This window comes from Dendrobium catenatum, unplaced genomic scaffold (assembly GCF_001605985.2).
Source record: "Dendrobium catenatum unplaced genomic scaffold, ASM160598v2 fragScaff_scaffold_1567, whole genome shotgun sequence".
Lineage (NCBI taxonomy): Eukaryota > Viridiplantae > Streptophyta > Magnoliopsida > Asparagales > Orchidaceae > Dendrobium > Dendrobium catenatum.
The window spans coordinates 342,344-349,621 of record NW_021320029.1 but is presented as its reverse complement, the minus strand read 5'-3'; the positions used below and the strand labels follow the sequence as shown (position 1 = coordinate 349,621).

General features: G+C 29.6%; 1 non-coding gene across 1 annotated transcript; it reads right to left on the bottom strand.

The window, feature by feature from the left end:
* Positions 1-987: 987 nt before the first annotated feature.
* LOC114581163 lies at positions 988-1,090 on the bottom strand. The gene has a single exon (XR_003703021.1). It is a non-coding gene; the product is annotated as a U6 spliceosomal RNA (small nuclear RNA).
* Between the last annotated feature and the right edge of the window lie 6,188 nt (positions 1,091-7,278).

The window sequence follows — 7,278 nt, the reverse complement described above, 5'->3', positions numbered from 1 at the left end:
TGATGTGCAAAACAATTTAACTCCTCTCTAGCAAATGAAGCTTCTCTTATACAAGTTCATCCTTTGCTAAGCCATTATGTTGCCAACTTGTATAAAAATGACCATTTCTTCTGTATCCATTCCCCAAGTAAGCACTTTCAAGTTTGGATAATAAACTAACAAGAGAGTATGTTCATCTGACTCAGGAAAGCTTATATCAAGACTGATACTTATTATTTCGAACATACAAACATAAAGAAGCCATATCTAAGGAACAATCATTCTATTGCAAATTTCTAACTTCTATCCAAAGAGTGACTTTTTGAAATTCCACAGAAGCTTCACATTATTAATCCAGTTTGCAGCAATAAACAATGGAGTAATCCATCCAAACAAGCCTTGAAAAAAAAAACCTGGCAGTAAGCAATGAAAAATTAAGAAAATATACTATGAAGAAACTAAGAACAGAACTTATCCGAAAGATCAGCACATAAAAAAAGAACAATTTACAGCAAACTGACCAGAAATGATTCAAGGAATAAAAGCGTTAATGCCAATAATGAAAATTTTGAGGTAAAAGAAAATTAACATAGGAGAAATGAGTATTTTGGATAGTCGGAAGAAAAAAAAATAGAGAAGAGGAAAGTGACCTGATGATCATAAGGTAGAAATCATAAAATTAAAGATTAAAAAAAATAAAATGAAGAGTTTATCTTAAAAATCAATTCACCACAGACACCGTGACGAACTAAAATTAAGAATTTAAGCCGTGGATTTGAAGCAAGAACTATTCATGGAAATTTGAAGTAGCCAAAATCAGAAAGTCGAAGAAGACGAAATAGAAATTACAGAAGTTATGATCAAATGAGAGAACAAAAACATAAGAACTTTGGAAGGATGAGCGAACGAAAACCTAATGAGAATCTACAAAGCCTTTCGAATCAAAAAAAAATTGCAAGGATGAGCGAACGAAAACCTAGTGAGAATCTTCAAAACCTCACGCATCAAAAAAATTTGGACCATTTCTCGATTTATGCGTGTCATCCTTGCGCAGGGGCCATGCTAATCTTCTCTGTATCGTTCCAATTTTATCGGATGTCTCCGAAGAGACAATCGAGTTGCCGTGATGTTATTATATAAACAAAGCGATTTCTAGCGTCTTACAGATGTGGGACAATCACATAGCTAATTCTTGTTAGACAAATTTGATAGGAATAAAATTAGCTTAATTTATTCTTAACAAAATTTTATCAATGATAGAATATTTTAATAACAATTTCAATTTTTTTCGAGCTCAAGAAAGGCATAAATTTTCAATAAATATGGGTTAATAAACAACAATTGATTTGATGATAGTTGAATCATAATGTTGATTATATACTAAACATAACTACAAATCCACTTTAAAAAAAATAAAAACTACAAATCCACTTAATTTAAAATGTATATGAGATGAAATAAATTTGAATAAACCTGTTTATTTTATTATTTCTCTAATTATCATTTTTTAACATTTTTTAGTATATTACATTTTTTTATTTTATTCATCTATTTATTTATTTATCTCTCTCTAACTATTAAAATTATTATTATTATTATTATTATTATTATTATTATTTGAACATAAATATTTTGATGAGATTTTTTTTTTAAATTTCTCAGTGTTTCTAAAATTATATCGCCTCACCTATTTTATCATTTTTCTCTCTTTTAAAATTGATTGTCGTCACTCTATATAGGGCCAAATATATGTTTTTCTTTTATTAAACCACCTTCATAATGAAGTTGTCTCTTTCAAATATTTTAGACTTTCGGCCACAACGACAAAATCCGTTTTAAGAATTGACATATGTTAGGTAATTTTGAGCTTCTTTGTACTCGCCTACCATCATAATTGTAGATGCTTTATTGTATTGCATAAGACTAGTTCTTCTTCAATAAACTTAACGTTCAAAGTGCGTCGATAAAGACTTTTTTTTTCAAATGGATGGTGTTCGAGCAATTTTAATCACACTTGAGGTGATTTGAAACTCGTTATGCACGACACAGAGTTAGTCGATTGATTTTATATTGGTCGATCGTTGGAGCAGGGAGATGATAGTAGAGGCGTCGGTTGGGGTTAGGGCTAGAGCAATGCTTTTGCGAGACGAAGAGCATTAGGAAAGAACAGTTGAAGGCTTCGTTTCTCCGAGCCTTTAACAACGGAGTAAGGCGTTGATCCGTAGAAGAAGTATCGTGGGGGATGTGATGTCAATGTGTGTAGCTAATGGTCGGATGTCCTATCACAATATTAACGGGATTTCGAGATCGCGCGGAGTGACGCTGGACTGGTACTTTTGATTTTTTTTCTTTTTGTTTCAGTTAGTGTTTTGAAAATCGGATCGAACCGGCCGGTTGAACCGGGAAGCGGTCTGGTAGAACCTGTTAACCGCTTCGGCACCAACCCGGCTAAAACTAGACGAGCCACCGGTTGAACCATAAAATCAGAGAATCGGCGGTTTTGAACGAACCGGACGACTCAAAATAATGCTTTTGTCCACCATTGATTTCACAATCCACAGTTAAAAAAGGTTTTACTAAACCGTATAACCCTAAATGACTAAATCCCTAATATGTCCATAAGATCCATACACATATGCAGCTTCAATTTTTCCTCCCAGGTCGTGATCCCAATTCATCTCCTCTTCGGCAGGTCGCGATCCCAACTCTTCTCCTATTCGGCTCTTCCATCTTTGATCAAAGAAGCAAAAGGTGGAACTGATGGAAGCTTACAGCATCTGGCTTGATCATAGGCCAAAGAAAACCCACGCAGCCTACCCTAACACCAGGTTTTACGGTTTTACCTAAATTTTATTTGATTCATTGGTCATTAATATCATAAGTTAAGAACTATATAAATGAGTTTGTGATTATATTTTTCATATATAAGCTCGTTTTGATATGTGAAATGCATATACAATATTTGATTTTAATTAGGTACACATTATTTACTAGATAGAAATTTTTCATGGTGTTAGCACTTATCAGTGCTACTAAATTTTTTTTAATGCATTAGCATGATTAATCTTATATGGACTTTAGTTTCTACAGAATTTGTGAGAGATTTGCAATTGTTATTGATCTATTTGCAACTGTTAGAGATTTTTCATTTATAGGCTCATTTTTTATATGTAGTAACTGAACATTGACATCTGTTATTAATCTTATATGGTCTTTAGATTGGCAATTGCTAACATATTAAAAAACTGTTATTTAGGACTTAGGAGACACTCAATGAATTATATTTCTTCTATGACAATCATTTAATAACTAATAAAAATATATCTTCAATGTTCTTTGTCGTAAGATAATGTAATTCAATTCAGTTTTTTTTTTTTTTTCCACTCTAAAAAAAAAATAACAGTTTCAAGAAGACCTATCGTAGAGTATTGATCTATTTAGTGATGATCCTATTGATGAACAGATGGGCTCATGTTCCGTTACAAAGTCACAAAGTTCTGATACACATGCTAAAGGGATTGATAAAGGAAAAAAGAAAATTGATGAAATTGATAAATTTTTTGTACCTAGAACAAAATCAGGAGCTTAATCATCTCTAAAAAGCACAATGGCATCCAAGGATGCAGTGCACCGTGCTGATTTAGCAGTTGCTAGATGGTTTTATGACAGTTGTATTCCATTTAATGTCATCAATTCACCTTTTGCACAAAAGGCTATTTATGCAATTGTTGCAATAGGACCTAGTTATAAATTACCTTCTTACTATAGATTGAGAGTGAATCTATTACGAGATGTTAAAGAGGAATGCAAGTTGTTAATTGATTCTTATAGAAGAACATAAAAAAGAACTTGTTGTACATTGATGGCTAACGGTTGGACATATACAAGGAGTAGAACTTTGATAAATTTTCTTATTTATTGTCCTCGTGGAGTCTCATTCCTAAACTCAGTAAATGCATATGATATTGTTAAAGATGAAACAATATTATGTTCACTATTCACTGATATTATTGAATGGGTTGGTTAGGATAATGTAGCTCATTTTGTGACAAATAATGCATAAAATTATAAGAAAGCTTGTGAGTTATTGCATGAAAAATTTGAAATATATCTAAAATATCTTTTTAAACAATGATGCACATCTTATTATTAATTTTTTTTAATAATAATTATGTAGGTTAACTTAGAAAAAGAAGTTATGATCTGTTAGACTACACAAGTATTGAACTTATTGACTTTTGGATCCTTGAAGATGAACCAACTCCAGAATTACATTTATAAGACTTGGAGATGAAAATTTATAAAGATGATGCAATTCCTACTGATATAGAACCAAACATTACACCAACTAGATCAATCACAAGTATGATTGTAGATTAACTTATATCTTTTGAGTGTAATATAAAATATAGACTTATTATTTTATATAATTCTTAATGGTTTGCAGATGCAGACAACTTAACTAATATATTTGATGAAAATGACATACCATATGAGGATTCAGAAGCATTTGGGATGCAAGATTTTGTTGGAGTGTTCTGGAATCCATCATTTGATCACACAAATTTAATTGATGATTATTAGATTCACGAGTAGTGTTTTGAGTTTTTCATGTAAATTGATATAAACAATTGAATGACAATTATTAAATTTGTCTCTATGTCTATGATATTAAATTATGACTTTATTATATCTATGATATTTAAATTTTTATCACAATCTTGTTTTATAAATTATAAAGAGGTATGTTATATGCAGTTTATTTTATATATTTCTTAATTGTCTATTTTATTATATGTTTAATTCATTTTTCTTTGTTCATTTTTTTTTAATAGTTTCACATGCTAAAGAAAGAGATCTGAAGATGCGATGCACTTCTCAACACCCGCAAGGTATGTCATTTACTTTTTTTATGAAATATTTGCTTGTGTTTTATTGAATTGCTTGATGCAATATTTATATTATGTGTTATTTATTTATGTTTTATAAATTTAATTGATGTAATCTTTAGGTTTTTTTATTAGTTTGATATAAATGGAATATATATTGAAGGTATTAGAGAAAATTTTATCATTCATTTTTATAAATTAAAATAATATCATTATTTATTACGTCTTCTGGTTCGACTCCGGTTCGACCGGTCAAACCAGTCTACCGTGAACCTCTCATTCTTCCGGTTTGTTGCCCGGTCCAGTTTTCAAAACCTTGGTTTCAGTACACAGGTCATCAAAGTATAATAAAAATTTTAATTAATTTTTTATATATTATTTTTATCTTAAAATAAATAAAATAATTTTTAGGGACTATCTATAATAGCTGTATTTTGACTGTTACTTTTTTCTGGAGTAATTATAACTCCAAATCGCAATCTGTCTTCGCCATAGTATTTTGATTGTATAGATCTTGAGTAGTGTATATGATTTTTGAAAATGAATATAGATTTGTATATTGATGTTTTAAATTTAAAATCTATTTATTTTTTTGTTTATTACTAATATATGATATTAGATAGCTCTTATTGTTACTTATTAAAATATTAAAAGAATAATTCTTCAAATTTATATTCTGGGGCACCACCGCACCACACTTCCCTCAAAATTGTTCTTATATCTAGGGGTGTCAATAAATGAAGAAAATATTATGTACAAATGGCGTACGAACTCCAATCAAAACTGGCCACCTTGCATATACATAGCTAGTGTACAAATTGTACACATTGTGTGTATAGGCTGACATGGTCTATTATGATTGAAGTCCGGATGCAAACTACATCTCGACTCCGTATGTAATAATTTCTTCAATAATGACCCGATCCACCAACCTAACTTGAACTAGGCGTGAAAATTCCGGGTTCGACTTATTAATTGGGTCAGACTTGTTTTAAGTTTTCCGACATGTTCATTAAATGGTTCGGGTTGACCAATAAACTCATTTTTTACCCAAAAATGACAATTTTAATATCTTTTTCTTTTCTTTTCTTTTCTTTTTTTACATGTGATTATAATATTCTCATTTTTTTTTTTACATGTGAGTATAATATTCTCATTTTTTATCAAATATTCTAAACATTATAATTAATAAGTTATAAAAAAATTTAATCAAAATACATTAGTGGGTCGAGTAGGGGTTATTCGTGTGCTGCTAGTGGGTCAAGTTCGGGTTAGTCTTTTTGACCAATTTATCAAACAAGATGGTTTCAGGTTGACTAGATTTGGGTCCATCAAAACCCATTTTGACACCGCTACTTATATCAATCTCTCTCCCACACAAAAAATACATCAATTTCATCAGCCCATATTGGTTTTCACTTTCCACATGGGCACAAATTACCATTAGTGATACTCACATAAATTCAACCAGCTTAAACCAAAATAGTTTAATAAATAAAACTATTTATTTAATTTATTCCAATCTTTTAAAGGCATAAACTAAAACAAAACTAATAAATATAAAAAAATAAAAATAAAATTATTATTTCAATTCAGATTAGTATTGTTGAATTCCTAATTCCAGTTTCTATAATATTATAATTATGCAATTAAGCTTTAGAATTATACCCATTAAGAACTGCACTCATGTGCATTATTAAATCATAGAATACTCTAATTAATTTATGCATAAATAAATAATAAATATCTATTATAATTATTAGTAAGTTGATAATACAATTAATGCCATTAAATTGAATAATTTTAAGAAGATAATAGAATTTTAATATAGAATAAATAATAATAATAATAATAATCATGACTATATAAATATTTTAAATTTATGTTTATATTAATTTCATAAGCTATACTGATATAAAACACAGCTTTCGAGGATGATATTTGTAATGCATCTTCCATTAGCTATGAATCTTCAAATAATAGCTGAATAAGTGGAGAGATTACTCTGTGCGCAGTCCGAACGAGAAAAACTGTTCAGATTGTAAGTGTGCACACTGTTTACATACAATGTATACAAAAATTTGATAGGCACAGCGTACAAATTTGTACACAATATATACACTCACATGTCCAAATGGTTCTTCCCATCCGAACTTCGCACAAAATAATTTCTCGAATAAGTGATAGTTAGAGTTTGTTTGTGTCGATTTCAGCATTTTATAAAGTTAATTGTGAGAAAAATAACTTTTTGAGAGCTATTGTAATATTACAAATATAAATTTATTCATTTTTAATAAATAGAATAACTAATTTATTAAAGCTTCCGCACATTAACAATTTACAAAAGAGTAAAAAAATGTAGCAACGAAATTATAGTTGTCATCTGAAAAGCAAAACAATGAGAACTCCG